This window comes from Denticeps clupeoides, chromosome 7 (assembly GCF_900700375.1).
Source record: "Denticeps clupeoides chromosome 7, fDenClu1.1, whole genome shotgun sequence".
NCBI lineage: Eukaryota > Metazoa > Chordata > Actinopteri > Clupeiformes > Denticipitidae > Denticeps > Denticeps clupeoides.
The window spans coordinates 8,324,318-8,349,287 of NC_041713.1; the positions used below are offsets into that span (position 1 = coordinate 8,324,318).

The 24,970-nt window shown below is 40.8% G+C and overlaps 1 long non-coding RNA gene across 1 annotated transcript; it reads left to right on the forward strand.

Moving 5' to 3' along the window:
* Positions 1-3,098: 3,098 nt before the first annotated feature.
* On the forward strand, positions 3,099-5,554 carry LOC114794900 (uncharacterized). The gene is made up of 3 exons (XR_003750396.1): positions 3,099-3,319; positions 4,505-4,590; positions 4,912-5,554. It is a non-coding gene; the product is annotated as an uncharacterized LOC114794900 (long non-coding RNA).
* The last annotated feature ends 19,416 nt before the right edge of the window (positions 5,555-24,970 follow it).

Below are 24,970 nucleotides of genomic sequence, written 5' to 3' on the forward strand. Positions count from 1 at the left end.
AAAAAGTGCATATTGTACATTTATCCTCATATTTATAGCTCTTCTTCATATTTTTCACTTGATATTCTGTGAGCTGTTCTGCATTTTCTTTTGTTAATTCTTATGTCTGATATGAGTGTTTAAAAGCTCTGGACCGCCTGTTTATGGTGAGTGAAGGTGCCTTGTAGGGATGTGGCTTTTATGTGAATTGACCACAGTGATTGCAATTACTGGAAGCTCTTTTTTTTTTTTTTAATGAAGACTATTTAATTCTTGTGTTTAAGACTGTATAATTTTTTTTCATGGTAGAGTGCTGTGCTGAGTGCTTTTCTATATTTTAAGCATCTCTCGTGTATTCATTTTAGTGGGAAAAGTAACCCCCACTTATCTGATTTTTATATTCATGGTTCATTTTATTTATTACTGACCATATTTTAATGCAGAGCCTAACATTTTTAAGTTTAATGATACACCTGAAAAAAAAAGATTACTAAAATCTGATTACTTCAGATTTCAGTATTGTTACAGTTACGTTGTTATGGGAGTAATTTTGACTGTGAAGATAACCCTCTTTCTGACTGGATGAATTGAATTCAGTTTTGACTGTGTGTTTCTGTGTCAGTGGCAGCTATAGACAAAGCCCCGCTTGCTTCTAGCAGCTAGTTTGGTGGACAAATAACGTAGAGTAACTGTGACCCCAAAGTACAGTATAAGCACTTGGACCAGCTATGTTTGAACTGCTATTTCCACTTAACCTCGAGCTTCTGCTCTAGTACAAGTTTGAATTTCTGTGCTAATAAACCTAATAAACTGAAATAACAGTTTTATTATCAGTGTTTTTTATTATTTCTTTTATTAAAATGAACTTTCACTCATTGCATCACTGGTTTAGCTTAGAGAATGTAAGTTAACCACACAGCACACAGTGTTAAAGTGCAAAAGTCCAGTCAATTTCAGTTACAGAGCAATAGAACCAAAATTGGGAGGAAAAACAGCACACCATTAATCTGGTTGACCCAATGAATCATTTTTATTGTTGGAAAAAAACAAATATTCAGTCATTTCAGTTCTGGAGAAATGAGGCTGGATGCAGAATTAAATTGACAAGTTGATCTGAAATGGGATACATGGGCTTTTAAGAATTTGACCAACTCCATGTGCAGCACAGAGACAGGCATGTCATACACGAATATGGATAATATTAATTCTGCGATATTATAACAGAGGTAGGCTGTTCCACATGAGATGTTTCGCTCAGCAGGTTCAGGTTCATATGTTGCTTTCAGTCCTGCGCAGTTGTTAAATTGTACACAATTAATTACAATAGCAATACATTCTGGCTTGCATTTAGCTTCTAGTTGTAGAGAGGACATTACAGCTTCAGTTTGGCTTCTTTAGTAGAATGGCTGATGTTTGTTCCACTCCCCCTGCATTTCTGAAGGAAGAGAAAAGGTGCTTCAGATATGACAGACCAATAAGTACCCACTCCACATTGCACAAAATACCATTTCAGCCCCTTAATCAGGTGTTACAATTACCTCCACTTGAAGACCTTCTACCCATGAGTCCGACAAACATTTCACCTTTATTTCCTGTGAAGACAGAGTAAACCTTACGTTACCCACCGCAACAGAGCGGCTACAGTCGTCCAGCCATCATCATTCTCATGTCATTTCTACTTACGCTTTCGACCGAGACGCACAGGCTGCGTGACTCCTGCAGCAGAGCAGCACAGAAAACACAGAACGCTGTCATTAGCATTCCATATATTCGAATATCTGTGTTTGTATGTATATATGTATATATATCAGATTTATTACATAAAAAAAATGAAATTCAGGTCCAAAATTGTATTGCATCAAAATTACAACTGTCATTACAAATGACTATAACAACAGTCAACAGGATGTCAAAGTTTTCCCTGTTTGGTATGGTTTGGTGGAGCTGATCATCTAACCAGCAGCTCATCTTAATGAACAAGGTGTGTTGGTTAAAGAATTCAACATGGAAAGACTGCCATAAAAATAAAAAGGCACATTTTTGAATGTATGTGTGTATGTATTGAGGTGTGTGTGTGTGTATTATTTACCAGAGCTCCTGCCCATCAGTCCGTGGAACTGCTGAGATTTGGATCTTTTCATGAGATCAGCAAACCGGACAGCAACGCCGCTCTCTTGCGGCTCCTCCTGCACAGAAATACAGATTTAATTAAAAGTCAAATTTGGTTTATTTACATTTACAACAGGGACAGTCCCCCTGGAGACACTCAGGGTGAAGTGTCCTGCTCAGGGACACAAAGGTAGTAGGTGGGATGGTCTTCTGGTTCATAGGTGAGTGTGTTCACTAACATTAATAATAATAATGATAATAGACTATCATTACCTGCCAGTTTTCCATGGACCACAGTTGATGATCCTCGCCTGCGGATGAACCCCGAGACGCGCACGCCTGTGCACAGAGCACCACAGCCAGGAACGCCAGCTTTACCGTCTCCATCCCCGGAACACCGACTTCCACACCTGCCTGGCTGACCGGCCTTTTATACAAGGAGCCCCTCCCAGCACGGACCCAGCATCACAGCTTGCAAATTCATCCACTTACTGCTCATAATCAGAAAGTCATTCATCACGACCTGCCACCCACTCAGAATTCCCACCTCATAAATAAAGCAGGCCATCTGGGTTTTACTTTATAGACTTTAATACAAGTGAGGATCAACTGGATCCATGACTTTAAGTAAGTGGCCACAGCAGCTCATGTCGATGAAGACGTCCTCTGCTCAGCAGTGATATCTAAGGCAGATGCTTTATTAAAAAAGAACATCAACTAATTACCGGAGCTCTTTGCGGGCCTGCATTCTGCGTGCATCTTCATAATTCACGCTAATGAAGCTTAATTCTGCGCAATGACTCTGCCTAATGTGAAATTGTACGAAAACACCTCCACACCTCACACTGACTTTGTTTTTTTTAATAAATAAAGTGACATTGCCCACGTGATCACTAATTGACTCTTTGTCAATTTGCATGTAGCCTTTATATTGAGGAGAAGGTTCTGGAAGAGAGAGAGAGAGAGAGAGCGGGGCGCGGAACTGAGAAGGTCCAATCTGTCCGGAAGAAAGGTCCATGTGCGCAACCCGAGGGCCGGAGGTGCGGTCGAGTGGCTCCGCCTGACGAACAAGCCTGAAATTCTCTGGACATTAAAGTTAATTATGCTCCCCCCGCAAGTGGATGCTCCACGCAGGCAGGGGCATCGTTATTCCGTGAGGATGAGACGGCCATTAGTGGTCCTGGTTGAGGTTCTCTGACGTCCTCGCCGTTAATTAAACATCCATTTTCGTGTAAGTGGCTCCTGCTAAACTGCACTTAGGAACCGTGCTCGGGCAATTGTGCTGCATGCCGACTGTGTTTTTTATATATATATATTAATATACAATAATGCACGTAAGACGACGCTCATGGGAGAGATTAATGCTTGACGTTTGAATCCGCTTTGAAGCTCGCTGGATTAATTCACACATCAGTAATCTCATTATTCTCCCGCTTCCCAGCCTACATACCTCCCTGTATAATTGTATAATAAAGCGCTTCGCCGATATTCTGGGTTTATAATAAAGCGCTTCGCCGATATTCTGGGGTTTTTTTCCGACTCATCGGCGCCCTCTAGAGTATTCGCGGTTATAACACTGTCGTAAATACGAAAAGTGTTCTTACATTTACATTTTACATTTTACAGCATTTATCAGACGCCCTTATCCAGAGCGACTTACAATCAGTAGTTACAGGGACAGTCCCCCCCTGGAGCACTTAGGGTTAAGTGTCTTGCTCAGGGACACAATGGTAGTAAGTGGGATTTGAACCTGGTTCTTCTGGTTCATAGACGAGTGTCTAACCCACTAGGCCACTACCGCCACTACCGTTCTTAATGATCTGCATATGTAAAGCGTAGGTGGTAGTAGTCTAGTGGGTAAGACACCTGTGAACCAGAAGACCCGGGTTCAAATTCCCCTTATTACCATTGTGTCCCTGAGCAAGACACTTTACCTTAAGTTGCTCCAGGGGGACTGTCCCTGTAAATACTGATTGTAAGTCACTCTGGATAAGGGCGTCTGATAAATGCTGTAAATGTAAATGTAGGTGACTATGTGCTTGTTTAAACACAAATTACTTTAAATTGCATCTTTAAAAACGTCTTTGATTGACAAGCCATTGAAATGGTGGAACCATAAAGCTTGTGAGAGGTCCAGGTGTTTCTAGGCAGTTCACAGGTCCGTCTGCGATGGAAAAGGATTTTGAGGCCGATATTTACGTGTTTCTGTACTTATTAATAAAATTTTAGCCATGCAACAATCTCTGGTGGGTTTTAATTTATAGCCCTGCTTTGTGCTGTTGCCTCTTCCCAACAGAAATTAAGAATTGAGTTATGTTGGTCATGTGCAGCTATAAATCCTCTGTCCATGAGACAGAAGCCTGATTAATTTTTACATTGCTTCATGATTTGTGGTGGTGCTGACATCTCATTTCAGGTTTCAGGACTAAACAAGCTGCACACACTTCAATTCCTCGGATAGTCCTTTTCCCAGACTAAAGGCTACGGCAGACAGAAATGACGGTCTGTGGAACGTCTTGTGTGTTTTTTTTTCTTTTACTGCAAGGCATAGTTGTTACACATGTTTTCAATGGTAGCTTTTAAATGCTCGGAGTTTCACTGATTTTTATCATTAAACAGGGTGATCAGGGTAACATTTCACCGCATTTTGCACTGATTACAATCTTGTCAATTATAAATAAACCTTTTGAATATTGAGTCAGTGCTTTTGAATGGACAAAAATATGGCTACTAAAATATGAATAAATGCTAAGATGATTCATTGTAGTCAGCATGTGCTCCAATTTGTGAGAAACCAACCGTTTCTTTCACTAATTTTTGCAGCTCCATTCATCTCTCCTGGACTGGGGAGGGCATGGTGACAGCCCGACACACCTGGTGACGGTGGCGCGCGTCCCCATCCGCCACAGTCATGGGGCATGTAGAGAAACAGGACAGATGGGATGAGTTTCACCACCTGCCAGGTTTCCCCATACGGTTCAGAGAAAATGGACTTTTGAAAAGGTGGGAAGTGTGACGGGACTCGGCCCTCTGTGTCACTTCCTTCTCATGGTACTTCATCATAACCAGTGAATCATGTGAAACCAGCAAACAAAAACCTGGGCCTATGCTGGAGATAAGAAATCATTAGATGGACATTTATCAAGACTGTGACTATATCACCACTTTTTGGAGCTGCCATGTGCCAGGATAAGTGCTTTTCAATGAGACTAATTTCTTGACTGGACCAACACATAAAAAAGAATCCAATTAACACACTTTCTAGGTATTCCTAGCTAAATTAACACTTAAATTTTTATTTGATTTATTCTTTCACTTTTTATTCCTCACAAAACTCTCAATACATGCATTCAGAACTCTGAAATACATGAAGGATACTGGATGTTTCCTAACTAAGGTACACAAAGGAAATTTAACCTACAGAGGACATTAAAAAAGAGAATTCATTTAAGCCATTACAAATCAATTATCCTCCTGACTGAAATCGAAAAGCACACTGCATTTCATGGCTTGTATAGCATATTGCATCATTATTTTTTTTTTTAATTAAGATGGATGAATGGATTTGAGTTTTCTGGTCCTGAGCACAGAGCATTCATCATAATGATGCATTAATACGCTTTTTTAAAGATGATCAATAAGAATGCCCAGTTAAACTGATGAATATATTTAAACCAACTGCAATGTATTTGTTTTTGCTAAGATGACGTAGATGCTGGAAATAGTAGAGAATAGGGTTTTCTTTATTTATTCATTCATTCTGAAGACTTAATTTGTACCATCAAAATAAAATGCCATACATATCTGAACCAAAAACAAAGATAATACAAATTTAAAACATCTGAAATAAAACATTTAAAATATATTTCAGCTCTGAAACATTGTTTTATTGGCACTTTCTACAAACTTGTTTGGTTATTTTGGTATTAATAATGCATTGTCACTACAAACCATCCAAAAAGAAATAGCTTTTACTGTAATTCCTTAACTCCAACTCTCCAAAGGCTTACATGTGGCAGAACATTATGCTGAAGAGGTCTTAATAATAGAAATGATGAATTATTATCAATAAATGACACCAGACAGATCCATACCTTCCACATCTTCTCACAACAAACACATTAAACCAAATCTTCCACAAGATGGCGAACTAGAACCGACTCCAGCATCTGGAATGTTCTGAGCATTGATGCGAGTCAGTCAGGGTAACTTCATAGAAACTGACATTAACTGAAAAGTGGGACAGTGATGAATTCAGCCTTGCCTGCACAGGTCACACATTTTCTATTCTGCATCTGCAGCAGATGGTATTAAAATATCACCCATTCGCAGGGTTCGTGCGTACAAAGAGAGAGCCTGCAAGTTCTGCCATATTCTTTCCCTTTTTTCTCTCCCTTTCTTTCTTCTGCCAGACAGCTGGAGGCAACGGCAGCGCCAGAAAGTCTTCCCACCTCTGTGTTTGCGGTTGAAGATGACATCTTTCAAAAGAGGGCAGGGCAGAGATGAAGGCGTGCAGCCGCAGATGGAGAGAATGCAGCTCAGCCAGTAGAGGGCTGAAATGTCATGAGCTCGGCTGTCTCTTTTCACCATTTCCTCACGTGCTGCCGTCCGTCATCTTCATCTCTTCATGTTACTCACTAGCACTATGAGTGTTTGCATTCTGCTTTAAATTCCTGTGAGTTCCTTTGTTTCTTGACCAAATGCTTGTAATAGTTGAAAAGTTAAGTCAGCCTTCATCACAATATTTGTGTTTTTTTGGGGGGTAAAATTGTGGTGCATCAGCCAAATAAATCTTTTACACTTTAAATAAACCTTTCAGTGGTGTTTCTGTACATGAATCACCATAGAAAACTATACATTCATGTCTCTGTGTGCTTTTTTTGAATGATCTAATTCATATAAGCTTCCAAACTGGAGACTTGGTTTGCTAAAAAGAGCAGACAGAAATAAAATTCAGCAAGACAATATATAAATATATATTTTTTTTATATTATATATATATATATATATATATATATATATATATATATATAATTATTATATTTATTTTTATTCATATATATATTTGAATTTGCCAACCTTCATCTCTCATAATTTAACTAAGTTACTATACATTATGTGCACATAATTGACAGGTGTTGAATGAAATATTTAATCGCAATCAAAATCTCAGTGAACGTGCTCACCATAAAATGGTGCACAGTCCACGTATACATAGCAACATGCTGAGAGAACTGTCCTAACGCAATCCTTCTCATGGATTCTTCCTTACCTAATGGTGCTATGGTCACAACACACAAACAACTCCGTCCACCCATGCTTCCTGAGCCAAAATCCTCTGCAGAGAAGGTGCCCACCACATGACTGGCATGTGGCACTGGCTGGTGCTGCTGCTGACGTCACCAGACAAGTCCAAGTTTGCACAGGGCGTCTGTGGTTGCCACGGGTCTTCGACTAGCCGTCGCTGGTGCTTAAAGAAATAAACCTGAGATGAAAAATTGTGCTTCAGCAGGCTGGAACCTGCTGCTGAGGCGCCTTGTGTAAGCACACTCAGGATAAAAAGAGAGGGGGAGAGAGACTGCAATGGACACTGGGAAATGAAGACACCATAAATCATCCAGTTCAAATTATGTATGTGTGAGGCAATGAGAAACCCCAAAAAGATGTTATTGCGTACTTCATGAACTGTCTATGCAGACATGCACATACTCATATTAATTTGTCTGTTCGATGTGGGCACGCCTGAACTGAGACATCTTGTTTGTGGAATACACCAGATAAAAAAATAGCCGCTCAGAGGAAGTCACAGCTCACCAGTAGATGGCGCTCATAATGCTAATTATTATTATTTCTTTTTTTTACAATAAAATGGGACTACAACTGAGGCTAAGACAACATCACTGCATGACATATTCAAATGCAAAAATAAGGCTACACACAGAGTCCTAACTACTTGAGGTCAGCATCATGCTGTTAAGCATAATTTCAAAAGATAGAGCGAAAAACAGGAAATTCTCAATAAATAAAAAATATTATTAATACAACAACTATCATACAAATACATGTATTTCGGTGTATTTCACAAAAAAGTACTTTGAACCAGCTTGATCTTTAGCTGTTTCTTTGAAGTGATGATTGAGTTCCAGGAACAGATGACCAATGATATGCTGCAAATAGACAGCCTAAAGCGCACACACACACACACACACACACTCACACACGCACTGTATTCGCTGCAGGAAGTTGTTAACTGAATAAGATCAAAGGTGGTGGACAGGCTAAACACCCCCTCCCAATCCTTCAGGCAACAGACAGCTTCCGCCTACAACTTCCTCTTCAGTTCCACACACATTGTTCACACACCAGTTAGGACAGTGCCTGGTCTGGCCTGAGGATAATATGAAAAATGTTTTACAGGATTACATTGTGGACCCCAAAGTCCAATCATTTTGGTTTATCTTTAGTAAAAGGGCAAACATGAGACCATGCCAGTGGAGTTTAAACAGTTACCTGCCTGTAGAGGGCAATATCAACACTACACGAGATTCCTGCCCATGATTTAGAGGTCCCCAGACATGATTTTTTTTTTGCTTTTTTTTATATATATCTTAGTGGTCCCCTAATACTGTCTCATTCTGAAATTCAGCCTTGGTGCAGAACTACAGCCACTTTTATTCAGTCCTACAATAGAATTTCCCCAGGACGCGCTATTTTGGTGTGTGTAGCTTTAAATGATAATGAGGAGGAGAGAGGCAGGATGAGGAAAAGAGCGGCCTATAAAATGTTTGGCGCAGACAGGAAGTTGTGTTGTCTTATTACATCATAGCAGATTAAATTCCAGATCGGACCATCTGAGGCTCGGGGAACTTGTATTAATGTTAAATAATCTCACAACGTGAAATTTTCATGTCAGGGGACCTTTATGGTTTACTCATCAAGCCTCATGTATGCCCCCCACATGTTCTCCTGTACATTTTGCAATTGAGAAGCTGATACAGAATGGACTCATTGTTGAACATCAACAAACCTCACACATTCTTTCACACGTCATTTGTGTTTAAGGTTCAGCACCTGCTCTCAAGCGCCTGAGCACCTTGTTCTGCTAGACTCAGTGAGGGTGGAAGACCAAGTCTATCGCAAAACAGCTGGAGGGTTCATTCTTAGTCATTATAAAAAACAGTGTGGGAGTTCAAAACTCAGCCATTATAAATCTATTACCTAACAGCTGGGCGTCTCATTCGCATCCATTAGACGCCGCATCTGAGGACAGCTGCATGGACTCACCAGCCGAGTGGCTCTTCCCACATGCACTCAATGAGGAGGACCTAAACACTGTGTACATTGTGTATCTGTATTGCTAAAACTATGTATACATTTCTACAAACCTCACAACATCACATACACAGCTTAGTGAAATGATGAAGTGGTAAAATTTCACCTTGTAAAATTTAAGGGAGAAAAGTTCTATAGTCCTCATTGTAGCATTTTTATCATGGTACATGGTACATTTTAATTTTTTTGTACAGTAGCATAAATTGAAGAAACCAAAGTCATTTTGAGATTTACACTAAAATCGCTCTTTCAATCCAGCAGTGGCTGAAAGTAGCTACTGGTATGTCATGTCCTATGAAGATTGTAATGCATGATCAGAAAGTAATAAGAGATCTGGAACCCCAATGCTAGACTAAATTAGGATAATATTTTTTTTTTCAAAAATCCCATTTTTGCACACAGAAAGACAATCATATATTGCTGCAGACGTCTTACTGCAATAAAAGGCTACAAAATGTAATTATTTATTTCCAAGGCATCAGTGCACTGCACATGTTTCTGTCTGCACGCATTTACATTTATATTTGACAATTTTATCCAAGTGACAGAAATTGGCAGGAAAAAGGGGAAATCTGTTGCTGATTATGCTAAATGAGAAGGGATAAATATATTTTATTCTGGAAACATGGCATCAATGTATTATACTGCAAAGATTTTTTTTTTCTTAACCAAGGTTAGCATGCTATCCAGCTGGCTGGGCCTACCCTGTCTTGTAATACACTGTGTACCTCAAGAGGCAATAGTGAGCTTCTATGGTCCTATCCTGCCCGGCCAGAGAGGTGCAGCAGTGATGTAAATATATATAATCAAAGTGAATAATTTTCTCCAAACATATGTTGTCACCCATGCTGACAGTGTATCAAAATAAAATAAAAATCAATCTCATTATGATCTCATAATAAAAAAAAAGAAATAAATAATATTTAATCATAGATTTGGAGGAAGCATTGTGGGACGATGCTCCAACTCTTTGCAATGCTGTTATGAGGCTGTGTGTATCAGCTCAATCCAGAGTGAGAGTGGTGACACTGCCTCCAATTCTATGGCACAGAAGTTCACCACTTTGAATGTGCTGCACTTTGTCTCATGCAGTCCTTTGCAGTGGTGTAAGAAGAACATTTTTCTCTGGACTTGAGATAAGGATCAGTGTTTGCCTTTTCCAAAGCAAACAGGACAGCAGACATATTGGAGCAATCAGCTTCCCCCCCACTCCATCCACATCAGATCACGTGGGCTACAGGAGATGGGGCAGAGGCCAGAGTGGTGTCATAGACTCTCCTGGGGCTGCGACAGTCACCCCAAGAGATGATCGTTTAGGGGCCCGCTCTTACAGTTCTCTGGCTACACACCCATTTACTTCCCCTTCCCAGCTCCCTCATTAGCTGCACTGGTGTTCGCTGCATGAACCCCTGTTGCTAATTGGGAATCCATGCTGAACCCGCTTAGACCATGGCTGGCCTCAGTATCAGCAAATGCGCTGTTCTTTTTGCGGAAATGATTTATTGAGCACCCGTCTGGCAATATTCTACATCTGTGATCACAGCTCACAGAAAAACACTTGCATTCTTTCTTCCTTCAGTTACAAGATTAACATAAACATGCTCAAATATTCAATGTATATTAGGTATTTCTAGGTTTCTCTATAAAGTACGTTGACTTCTCTTAATATATGTATTTGAATTCAGTTGAAATTAAACAAAATTTCATCAATTATACTAAATGTCCCATGACGCCAAATCAGGCCAATATTTTGGACACAAAATACTCCAAAAAACTCCAGACTGGAGATACACAGTGTACGTATCACTCCTTGCCAGGTTAGCATCATTCAAGATATCTAAACACAACATAGAACCAAATATTGCACATGTCTATTTCAGTAGTGTTAACAGGGTTGCCAGGTCTAGCACATATAGCGTGAAGCTCAAGCTGTCGGCATCAATCCCATGCAAGAAACTTTCATGCAAATCTAATATATTACCCACTACAACAGGGAATATAAGAAGCTTTGCAATTTTCTGATTGTTGATGCACTGGAAAATGTAAATCTGTTAAACTGAGTGAAATTCAGTGCAGTGTTGCCAGATTGGTTGGTTGTTGAATTTTGCTAAAAACACTTGAGATCATTTTACATGATTTCATCTAATTTGAAACAAACCCCAAGAACGTAACAAACTCTTCTCCACTTCATTGGTTCATTTTAAACCAGAAATGGCCCACAGAAATAAAGGGTTAAGGGAACAGAGGGGAAAAGTGACTGGTGAGACACATAGTGTAAAAACGTAAGATCTTACTCCAGACTACTGACCAATGTTAGCAACCTTACCAGAACCACAAAGGTTTGGCTTTAAAAAAAAATCCTTAGGCAAATGACAGCATTGAATCTTCTCATGTTTGTTTATTCTGAGAGTAATTGTAAATATGTCTGAAAATCTTTCTCTAGTGACAAAATAAAACAGGAATGATGTATTTCATGGTGACCACTAGAAAATAGGGGCTCTGTTTCGTAACTCCATGGTCTAGACATGTCTTTCCAATAAATCTGCATGGAGACATTGCTTGAGACATGTCTTGTTTGAGGATGTTTGATGGTACCATCCTTCAGCGTGGATGGATTTGCTGCTTAATGAAACACTTCCAGGATGTTGTAACAAGTCAGCAGTGACTTCGAAAGAAATTCACATGCAAATTATGCTTAATTTACCTCGTAACATTTCCCCTCAAAGTGTGTAAAGGATAAAGGAGATGAACTGAGGGCGAAGTGCCAAATATTTCTCTGTACTCATCCTCTTAAAATGCATATAGTTGGATAATCACATTCAATTGTACTAATCCTACTCTGATGTGGACAGAAAGCCTTTTGACAAGCCTTCTTATAGCAGAGCACATCTTTCAGTATGTTACTAATGAAGGGATTTTTCAGTTCATAACATAAAGAGCGTGTCTCTCTGCCATCATGTCTCTTATGTTATTATGTGTTGTTATTTGGGAGGGTTGTCAGATTCAATTTGCTTTACACGAAAACCCTCTTCACACCATCATTTCTATGTATAATAAAACATATATTCAATTGTTATAATGAAAAAACTTGTACTCCTGTATAATACAACAATAAAAAATAGCCATGCAACAATAAAGCAATTTAATTCAAGTCCACAGGGATAATATGAAGAAAATCCTTCTACTGGATAATCTACTTGGAATGGAATTTTGGAAGTATTAAATGCCACTTTGTATGAATTGAAGGCATTTGGAGTTGTTAAGATATAAATTTAGATCCTGGAGTACAGATGTGAGTTACTGTAAGTGTAAGCAAGCTGTACCGCGGCATTCCCAGCAACAACATTTCTGCTGAACAGTCAACATCTATGTCCTCATGAATCTGCTAATTTACTCCAGAACTGGAAGGCTGGCTGTGTTTTTGATGCATCCCTGCATCTTTGAGGCAAGGAAACAGTTGCTCTCTGCGGTGGAATGCAAATAGCCATTTACTCCTGGCTGTGAATTAGATCCGAGTGGTTGACTGTGCTTCCTCATTTTGGTAAGCTCATTTAGCTCATCCTGGTGGCACTCACTGATCACTGTTTTATTTTTTACATGCCAGACAGAGGTTGGGAACCCGTGCCATCGGCTGGCCACAAATGAGCTCCGTTTTGGGGGGCAAGCAGTAGAAACAGCACACATGCGGATGTCGGCAGCAGCTGTCCCTCTGCCTGCTATTACCCAACGCCTCCATCTGATAGGCCCATTTGTCTTTGTGGCTGCGGCACTCTAGTTTGGCATTGGTGGATGGGATCGGAGCAGCGGGTCAGAAGTCAGGCAGGTTGTTAAAGGCGGCCAGCTAGACAGAGAGCGTTGCCAGGTGTGAACAGGGTCCCTGTGTTGTTCTTGGGCTCGGTCTTAGACTGGACATCTGTTCTGATCCATTAGCATGCTAGAAAACGTGAAAGCACAGCACACGTCAGACCTCAGACGTCTGTGATCTATTGTTTTTATTTATTTTAATTTTTTGCTATGCTTATTAATTATTAATGTCCGGTTTTGTTAAAAAAAAAACATTGTTAAATCATTATACCTTTTGGATAAATTTGAATAAAGCTGTAATAATATTAATACATTAATTGTAATTAGAATTTGCTCATTTTACTATATGTGTTATGGTAACAGAACTACTGACTTCTAAATTTTAATTGATTGTGCTGCTTTTGCAATGGACATTGAATCCTAACATGCTTTTGGTCTTTTGAATTTAGTCACAGACTAACCAGTGCAGGTGAATGCCCAAGGCAGCATTAAAAATAGCCCCTTATTATCCATCCTTTGTGTGTGCAAGCGCCTGTTTGTGTGTTTGTGTGAGAGCAGGTGACTGCTTAACCGACAGAAAGGTCTCTCCCTCTCAATTCAAAGGTCCAAAGGGGATCCTTCTGCTATTTTTAGGACCATGGTCACCATGGTTTTTTTTTTCTTTTGAGGTCAAAGTTGAGAACCCCAAAATTACATTTTTTCCCCAAGACTGCTATTTAAAGTAAGATGAAGAGGTGGTGTGTTAATTACAGCCATACAAGTTACCCCTGTTCTCCCCCTTCCAAATGTCAATTGGAGCCATCTGCAGCCATACCAAAAAAGGCCTCTCTGGCCGACTCTGATGTCCATTCACATACAGTATATGGTTTTCAGAGTGTTCTGTTTTTGTTTTGATGTACACACACAAACACACACACACACAGTTCAGGGAATTTCACGGAACATGAAAACTATAAATTGTGTTTATTATTTGTCTTTGCAAACGTTTTTTGCACTTATCTTTTGGCTTTAATTATATTGGCGCAGCCTCATATTGTCCAAAGCAAACTGTAACCCATTTTAGAAAAACTCTAAACTGCTCACACTGGATGATACACAATTAACGCAACAGGCATATATGCTGCAATGATTGTACCAACCCGTGGCAATACCACCATCTGTACTGGCCCATATGGCCAAACACCTGGGCAGTCTGGTAAATGTCAATTGGGTGGTGGAATTGTTCAATAATTGGATCGATCTGTCCATGTCCTTGTGAGGAAAGGGAATCTTGTCTGACTTTAGGCAGCTATGTTTAAGCAGCTTAAGTTGTCATGCATTCAGAATCCAAGTTGGTCCATATTTAATTTCATAATCTTGTCATTAAAAAAACGTGAGAAATCATCTTTGTCAGTGCAAACTTTAATAGATTTATTTTCTATCTTTATATTATTTGTGCCTTTTTTTGTATCTGTAAAACTAGAGCCACATCTCAGCTCAATGTACACATGAACATAGCTGAGATTACAATCAAGTTCCCGTTGACATTTACTTTGAACACAAAGCCAGAAGCACCCAAATATGCTAATAGACTAACACCAAACGAATGTAATATAATTTGGGATCATTCTTAGTGTCTGTCTCCTCTATTCGACTCTTATCCCCACCTTCTTTCTGTCTTCTCTTTTTTTGCTTGCATCATACACATGATGAACGCCTATGTACTTGCTGAAACTCCGGCCACTCATTAAGTGTTCTCTTGACAGCATAATTTTGGTGTTCCCATCCACCCCATGGCCGGAAGCACCACAAGCTGTCATTACAGTGGAAACTCTACTTTGCTTCTGTCTGCCTACTGAATACGACCTAAACTTCAATTTATACACCAGGCAGATGAATCTAATACCATAGATCTAGGACTTACCTTTGCCTGTAGTGAAAGACTTACATTGAATCCAGAAAGTATTCACAACTTATCAATTTTTCCACATGTTATTATGTTAACAACATGTGGGTGGTAGTAGCCTAGTGGGTAACACACTTGCCTATGAACCAGAAGACCCAGGTTCAAATCCCACTTACTACCATCGTGTCCCTGAGCAAGACACTTAACCCTAAGTTGCTCCAGGGGGGACTGTCCCTGTAACTACTGATAGTAAGTCGCTCTGGATAAGGGTGTCTGATAAATGTAGAAAATGTAAATGTTCTCTGGGGCAGGTTTTCATCCAGGATGTCTCTGTACATTATTACATTCATCTTTCCCTCTATCCTGACCACTCTCCCAGTTCCTGCAACTGAAAAACATCCCAACAGCATGATTCTGCCACCACCATGCTTCACTGTAGGGATGGTATTGGCCTGGTTTTCTCCAAAAGTGATGCCTGGCATTAACTCAAAATGGTCTTTTTAATCCAGCCTGCTGAAGAGTGATATAGAATTGCCAAAATAAAGTCATAATTATGACGGCTCTCTTTTGAACTCGTCCTGTAATGCCTGCCATTCCATCAGGTGGGGCATTAGGCTCAGATGGAGCTGTTTCTTCACTGACTTGTGCTCATTGGGACTTTAAAAGCATAAAAAAAATTCCTTCCCCAGATTTGTGCCTCGAGACAATCCTATCTTGGAGTTCTACAGACAATTCCTTTGATTCTATGGTTTTTGCTCTGACATGAACTGTCAGCTGTGGGACCTTATATAAACAGGTGTTTGTGCCTTTTCAATTCATTTCCAATAAACTGTTAATTAAGCTGCGTAGCCCCCAGGTGAACCTTGAATCCTCCTTCTTCACCAGCCGTTGCATTCTCTAATTCTCCGTGAGCTGGACCATTCCATCCATGCACGGCATGCACGGAATCCACCCCCTCTCGCTCGGGGTGGATTCCGGGGTGTCCATGAATCTGATGGATATCAATCTGGCCACCCGTCTTAAGCTCCCGACCAGCCCCTGTGACCCTCCCATGGGCTGTCATGGTCCTGGATAAATGACCCCTAGGCTCTGGGTGGGAATTGTTTCAAATGCACCCATTCTGCTGCACGTTCAACCCAAGCACGAGCCTTGGGTGATGTTCTATCTGATGACCACGCCCCATGACCCCAGGCTCCCTGCCAATGAACCCTGCACCGGTCTTGAGGTGGGGCCCTGGCTGTCACACCCAGGAAACACCCACAATCAAGCATGAACATGCTTCTTGGGGAATCGCTATGGTCCATTTGGGGACAGCACCCAGGCCAATGCCCTGCTCCTTACTGTCAAAGGCATGTCAAACCATGCCCTTGCCAAGTCAAACCACGCCCATACCAAGCTAAGCCAGGCCACACCCATTCAGGAACAGGTCACACCCATATGACAACAAGGGGTGCCCGCCTGCTACCACAATCTAGTGGCAGATTTTGACAAGGCCACCAAACTGCCCCCTCACCAACCATACAACCTGGCCATCAACCTCCTCCCCAGGGCACTGCCACCCTGGGGCCATCTGTACTCCCTATCATTGCCCGAATGGAGGGACATGGAAGACTACATCAAAGCTTTACTTGCCAGCGTAATCATCAGGCCCTCCACCTCCCCTGCTGCAGCACCCTTCTTCTTCATGGGAAAAAAAGATGGGGGCCTAACACCTTGCATCGAATACCGTAAACTCAACGCCATTACAAAGAAAAATGCTCCTCAACACAGTGTTCAATCTCCTAGCCGGCGTGATGGTCTTCACCAAGCTGGATCTGAGGAATGCCTATCACCTGGTCTGGATATGGGAGGGGGATTAGTGGAAAAACGGGTTCATCACACAAACTTGACGTTATGAGTACCTTCTCATGAGTACCTGCTCTTCGGCTTTTCCAACAGCCCAGCGCACAACGATGAACATCGTTGTCCTCACAACTCTTGTCCACCACGTCTGAGAAGTGCTGCAGTATCTACTGACTAACTGAATCTTTGTAAAACTCGAGAAGAGCTCATTCCACCTATCTCACATGTCTTTCCGGGGTTTCTGCATCAGTCCACAGAAGGTCGCCATGGATCCCACCAAGACCTCAACCATCACCTCCTGGCCCACTCCCATGACTGTCTGCAAACTTCTATTGCTGGTTCATCCAAAGGTATAGCCAGGTTGCTCAACCCTTAATGTACCTGGTCCAGGGAAAACGACACATCTTCATGCCCTGCGCCATGTCACATGTCCTAACATGGTAACTCCGGTATTACTAAAAAATCTGATCCTAGCACCCCTAAATATGATATTGATGTTCATGAGCTCAGAACTATTTTATATAATTATATTTTCAATAGAACAACATTTAACCAGCATAGGATGGTTTTCTCACTGGTCACACCAGTCATGACCAACTTTGACCAGCTAGTTTGACCATCTTGTGTTTTTGTCTTGGACATACTAGTGTACCAGCTTTAATGAGCTTTAGGGTGTGGTCAAGGTAGGTGTATACATTTCAGTAGGGTGTGGTCATGTTTTGCTGTTGATGTTACACTGTATACTTAAGTTACAGAAAAAGTTACCTTACCTGAAGTTACATTAAAAACTATTAGCTAGATGCTGGCTCAGAAAGTGTCTAGGTTTTATCAATTTTCACTAGAAACACTTGAAGCAGATTTAGATTTTCACATTCATGTCCCCACCTTTCATATTTATAACTTGTTTTATTATTATTATTATTATCTTTTAATAATTTTTAAATAATACATCTAAATCAAATCATGGAATGGAGGTGTGGAGGCAAAATGTCAATTTTCTGCAGCTTTTTTCCCTGACAGGGCACTGGATGTTTGAATGCTTCTGTTCAGTTCCACGCTTCCTTGCCCACTGATTCCTATCTTTGAAATAAATGGCTGGCGTTTAGTAGCTGGGCTTCCGTTGCAATTTGCCATCCCCATGGGGCATTCGGCCACTGGTTAGAAAACAAGTAATATCTGTTGCACTGAATAAAACTTTATGTATCACAATGTGAAAAATAGAACACAGTCCTTCTTCACACACCCCCATGGAATTTGTCCCCCTCCCCAAAAACTCCTTTGGGTTAGATGGAAACACCCAAGGATAAATGTGTGATCACCGGTTTTGTTTTTCTTTTGGTTACTTTGCCAGAAGGATTCTGGACTCTGAGAGCAGCTACGCTTGTGGGACAATTTCAGGATTAAGCCAAAATGGCTCCGTCCAAGAAAGGCCCTGTGATTGGCCGCTGGGAATATCTCAAAAGCCCTATCCGAAAAACAGTCCATTGTGAGCTAGAATGTCAGCGCTTGGGGAAGGAAACTGAGAAACTTGAAAGGTGCTGAAGAGCGAGAAACAGACTCTAATATTGATTTAGCTGCACGTTGCGGATGACACCATTAATCATGTCTCGCAATGTGGCTGTGTGTATGTGTTTTTGTTATTTTAATCTGAGAAAGCTTGAAGGAAAGCAAAGCTCAAGGATAAGATAACCTCTACCAGAAGACATCTGGTAACACTTCGCAATAATTGCTGTGAAACCCTGAAGATCTGAGGAGAAATTCCAGCACACACACCCCCTTCACTGTTTTTCCTTGTGTGTGAATTAAAGCAGATTTGCTTTTGTAGACAAATGCATTTTCTGATTTCAAAAATTCTCCAGATATTTCTGAGACTCATCAACTGACAATATGAAACAATGCCTTGAGTTTATTATATCAGAGAGTTTTATTATATTGAATTGATTTTTATTATAGACAAAATAATATTTAATAGCCATTTATATTCATTCACATCAATAATTTGTTAAAATTTTGCAGAATAAACAAATAAGACTATGATAGAATTTGTGATGTGTTGCTTGTTTTTGAAGCCTTAACTCTGCCAGAATCACATAAAATATTTTACAGACCACATACTTAAAGTAAAATGGGAGGGCACATTTTTCAAAGGTGACTTGGCATCACTTTCAGAAGGCTGGGTTATTCAGCTGAACATGACGAAATTCTGTTAAAAATGTCTGACATCCAAGGTTAAGACAAGGCCATCTTCATCACAGAGTAGGACTGCCCCATCTCAAGCTAGTTTTGGTGTCCCTGTGCCCACCCTGCCACCCAGTGGAACAGGTCCCTAGAAGGGCCCAGACACCCACAGAGTTCTGATTACAAGGCCTAATGAACCACAACCAGGAAGGGGCACCGCCAGCAGACCACCAGGCCCCATATGTGCCCCAGGCCCCCTGGTCCGACCTCCAGGATACAAACCACGGGTAGGGTAAACACGTGGGGGAGCACAGGCTGATTAGCATCTCCCTGGCTCCACAGAGGGCACAGTGGTGGTACGCACAGCCGGGAACTGGGGAAGGAGTTGGAGACAGGGTGGGGACTGCCGTGCTTTTTTATCTCTTGTTGGACGGCATCTCACCCCACTCCAGAGTTCACAAGACTGAGATCCCTCCACCCACTGTGGTGTGTGATATTTTTAAATGGTTATGCTAAACTTGAATTTTTTTCATGATGTAAGAGTTTTAAACCAGTGGTTCCATGCCGTGAGATGCTCAAACCTTTAAACTTTAAAAAGTTTTTATTTTTATTCACTAGTGGAGTCTGCAGGGTTTTTGACAAATGAACAGATTATTGTCAATTCACTGCCCCGCCTGAGCCTCTTTCATACATTTTTCTTTTTTAAACACCCCCTTGAGAGTTTACAGAACACAATGCACTTATTCTGTATTATGTTGAGTTGTGTTTATTATGCACTTCATTGTACTTTATTATTTGGAAAATGGTCTTTTATGGTTTTTTATTATGTTCAAAAAGTTGGCCACTACTGCTTTAAACCATTTTTTCTTTCATATCATGCAAATGACATAATGTCATTAAAGTTTTTTTTGAGAATCTGTAATCTCATGAAAGATCTAGAACCCCAAATCCTCAATCCATATAAGCACAACAATTTGCATGTGGACAGTGCATTTTTACACCAATTAACTACCAAATAGATCCTGCCAAAACACCAACAGCTTCTACTTCTAGAGCCTGATACAGCACACTATAGCAGAGCCAGGCCAGGCACTGTATTCTCTTCCTGTTTGAGCAGTTACCACGGGGATCATTCAGATATTCAATCATGCCTGCCAAATTTTTTGTAAAAATCGTGACTTTGTACCACATGCTTACTCCACTCAGTTATTTTTGAGAATAAGCAGAAAATAACTGCAGCCCAGTAGCATATTAAAACATCTGAAATAAATAATATATTGGATTAAGATTAACATGTTTTATTATTGATGCAAGGTCCAATTTCACTACCTTAACTGAAGCTGGGAACTGGGGTAATCTGGCTGGCCAGATTTCACAGTCGCTTAACAACACAAAAGTGTCAAACTTTGCCTAAAGCTGTTTCCGCTGGACCATGGACACACACAGGAACACTCCTTCAATGCCCAGGCAGAGACACCTCTGCCGTTTCCTCACCGCTGTTGTTGCTCTTTAACTGTCTTTCGGCACAAGCAAACAACTGTTGCTGATTTGTGTGTGTGAGCTTTTTCCTACTTTAACTAGACCCTTTGGGCTTTGCTGGATTGGTACCAGACATCACGGAGGGCTTCACCGGCATGAAGCTGGCACCAACACCCAAGTTGGCAGAGCCTGCATGGCCACCGTGCCAGCTCATGGTGGGGGGTAATTGCATTGCTCAGCATACACAGGTATGGCGTAGGTCTGTGTGTGTCTCCAGTGTATTTACAGGGTTCCACCAGTCTGTGAAAAGGATAAAATAGGAATGGAAGAGACAGAAGTTTTTTGTCTTTTACTACAGAATACATTAAAACAAAGAATTTAACTTTACTTTACTTTACTTAGCAGACTCTTTTATCCAAAGCGACTTACAAGAGAAATTAACCCATTAGGTCTCTTGACATTACTCTTAGGCTTCGCGGCTAGTTGGTAGCTAGTTTTCACACTTAAACAGAAATGAATAATGTTTACTAAACCATTTCACTGCTGATACATAATATGAAGGCACATTTGTCAAAACATTAGAAACATTAGAAAACATTAGAAAGATGCAGTACACACTCCAGCCAACTGGTGGCATAAAAACCTCAGAGAAATTGGCTGGTTGAGAATAAAGGGCCAATAAAGGCCCATTGCATGTTGTGTCCAGCTCTGGTTTCACAGATTCATGAGTGAAATTACACTCAACACTTGGTAAAGGAACTACTGCAACCGTGAGCATTCATAAGACATTGTACAAGAAGTAACCGCTGCCTACAATTACCTGAAAGAGGTTCATCTGAAACCTGGATGACTCTGTCCAATGCTTGTGAATAGCCTACATGCATTAGTACAGCTACTGTCATGAATGAAAGGGTTCCCCAAATTGACAAAACCCCCCAAAGGGGACTACATGAATCTAAGATTACATCTTAACTTCGACAAGGACAATTTTAATGGCATCTGCATCAGATCATTTCTGACAGGCCAAGTCTAGCTTGCAGCCAATATTTAAATATTCTGAAAAGCTTAATGGTGGCAGTGATAGGAAGGTGCTTTGGAAACACCATACAATGGATATGTAAGCATCAGAACTGAACCATGGAGCAATGGAAAAAAAGTTGATTAATTATATATTTTTTGTAGATCACATTGTGCATTGAGGGTGTGTGAAAACTGTTCTGGGTTTTGACATGACCCTAAAAGTCCGATTTCAGATCTCGGTCCAGTGAAATATTTGTGTGATGTGGTGAATAAACACATCAGATCAATGGAGGCACCACCGCACATCTAACAGGACTGGGCCAGTTGCTAAGGACCTGTCTCCAGATACCATAGAAAACCTTCAGAGGTCTTACCCGGAGACCCAATGGTTTTAATTTTTTGGCTGATCAGTGTAAACCTATCCCCATCGCAGTATTCGTGAACTGTTCAGTGCCTCCCCTGACCTAAAAAAAAAAAAAATCAAGGCTATAAATACACAGATGAGAATGAAGATTGAATGACTTTATCAGGTGTCATTTCATACAGCACATGTGTCAGTTGACCAACAGTCAACCGCCAGCTCTATTATTCCCATCCCACATACACAGGTCCCAGCTATCTATTCTCCATATCATCACACTAGAGTACCACTGTTTCGCTCTCTCTCTAGCTCTCTCACTCTTTTCTATTCTTTAAAGCCATTACCTCTGTACTGTTGCTGGTTTTAACCCTAGGGTTTGTGACACTTGATGAAAAACACTGTATTGAGTTACCATCTTTATATAAATTACAAATTCACAGCACCACAAAGCCGCTGCTGCTGTGATGTGTCCTTGAAGTGAGGTGACTAGGCGTTGCTTCACAAGACACGGTTACACTAGTTCCCGGGAGACTGACAAAGCCCTCATAATCCGTAAAAGCAGCACCCTTTGTATTTTGGGTTAAAACTTAAGTACCTTTGAAAGAGCATGGGAAGTATTACTTGCTGAATGCGCACAACATTAGTGTAATATTTACCATTGTAATCTTTATGATCGAATATAACCTGAAGAGCCTGAAGCACTTTCTTCTGTTTCAGCTCTCATGTCATGACTGATCATTAAAGTGTCAATTTCAAATTTCAAAGGATGGCTCAGGCAGAATGGCGTCCGTGTTCGCGATTTTGAGAAACACGAAGCCTTTTTACAAGCTGCGTGTTTGGTGCAAAGTTGGAGTAATATTTTCTAAAATGTCGTTAAAGCACAAGTTGTGAAATGACTGGTTTTGCATTTAGTGGCATTATGCAACATTCGGTGCATTTTACTGGAAGCCCTTTTCTCTCCAGATCTACTGCACCATGAATTTTAGAAAATCATGTGACCTGCAAATTAAGAAAAGTGTTTCCATAACGTAATTTGCCTTTTCTTACAAAAAATGAATTTTTGGTTAATTAGACTTATTTAGACATATTTTCTATTCACAATTTCACAACGAGCAATTTGACTATTAATTGGTGCAAAATTAAGGGGATAAATCTCCAATATCTCCATCTGCCACTGCACTCAACCTTGGGGAAACCATGTACAGTTTCCTCTCCTGCTCATCTCACATTTCCAATCTCTCTCGCCCATGTTGATTCCATCTCTAAAATATTAGACAGATTTCTCAATTTTTGTCGATACCGACTACTCAGATTCAATCTCTGGTCATCTCTAAACTAGACTACTGTAACTCAATCCTGGCTGGTTAACTTCAAAGTGCTACTTGGCCGCTCCATCAGATCCCGAATGCTGCAGCATGACTTACTTTCAACCAAACCACTACGTTCCCTCCACTGGCTTCCTGTAGCAGCCAGCATCAGATTCTAATTACTGATGCTTGCCTACAACGCCAAAGAAGGGTCGTCACCCTCCTACCTTTTCTTACTAGGCTTTTTCTCACTAGGCAGTGGTGGCCTAGCGGTTAAGGAACCGGCCCTGTAATCAGAAGGTTGTTGGTTCGAATCCCGATCTGCCAAGGTACCACTGAGGTGCCACTGAGCAAAGCACCGTCCCCACACCCTGCTCCCCGGGCGCCTGTCATGGCTGCCCACTGCTCACTCAGGGTGATGGGTTAAATGCAGAGGACAAATTTCACTGTGTGCACTGTGTGCTGTGCTGCTGTGTATCACGTGTGACAATCACTTCACTTTCACTTTTCACTACCTTCAATCTCTCATCAAACCACTGCTGGAGTGGTACCAATATTAGGAAAGCATTATTCTAGCCTCTTCTCAGTCTTCGCTCATAGGTAGTGGAATGGACTTCCACTAAATGTTTGAATCATTATACATTACTGAGTTATTGAGCTGATGAAAGTGAAAGTGAAGTGACTGTCATTGTGAAACACTGCAGCCAGCACACGGTGACACAATGAAAAGTGTCCTCTGCTTTCAACCATCACCCTTGGTGGGCAGCCATGACAGGAGCCCGGGGAGCAGTGTGTGGGGACAGCGTTTTGCTCAGTGGCACCTTGGTGGATGGAGACTTTCTGATTATGGGACCGCTTTGTTAACTAGGCCACCACTGCCCCTTACAAAGATGGTATGGTAAGCTGATGATAAGCTGATGATATTTAGAGATGGTATTTACACCTTAGTGAACCAAATGAGGGATTTCAGTGATGAACAATTTAATGTTCATGCATGTAAATTGTTCTGGATAAGAGAATGTGCCAAATGCTGTAAATGTAAATGCAAGTAAGGAAATAATATTTGCAACCTTATGGACATCTGTGTAATGGCATCTGTTGTGGTTACAACATGAACTGCATCTAAAATTCAACCGAATTCCCCTTTTCATAAATAATGTCCAACAGGCGCAACAAAATTCTAAATTAGATTTTTTTTTCAATTCAGATTAGATCTAAATGAGAATGAGTCTAAACTAGACTGCACTAGATACAGTTTTGAAATGAATAAAAGCTGAATGTCATTACTGTTCATCAGAGAGCACATCTCTGGCACCAGAATGCCCCCGGCAGCAGATTCACAAACATCTTCAGGATCATTGTTAGCATCAGCAGCTTGTTGATAGTGCTTTTAAATTTCTGATTCAAAGCCATATCCACTTGCAGTTGTACTCAAACTTTAGGTGTTTCACTTATGTTCTGGTAACCTCACACTGCCTCTGCATTATTAATTTATTAATTTGAAATAATTGTTCAGCTTGTGCCACATGTAGTTCCCACGACATCTTTTGTGTGAAAACGACTGTGAGCTCTAGACCATCATTAAATTCACTGAAGCGAGAGCATGTAATTAAAAATATCACAGATCAGGTTACAGTGAGCAGGACACAGTTGCCTGTGTGTTCTGTTGAGAGA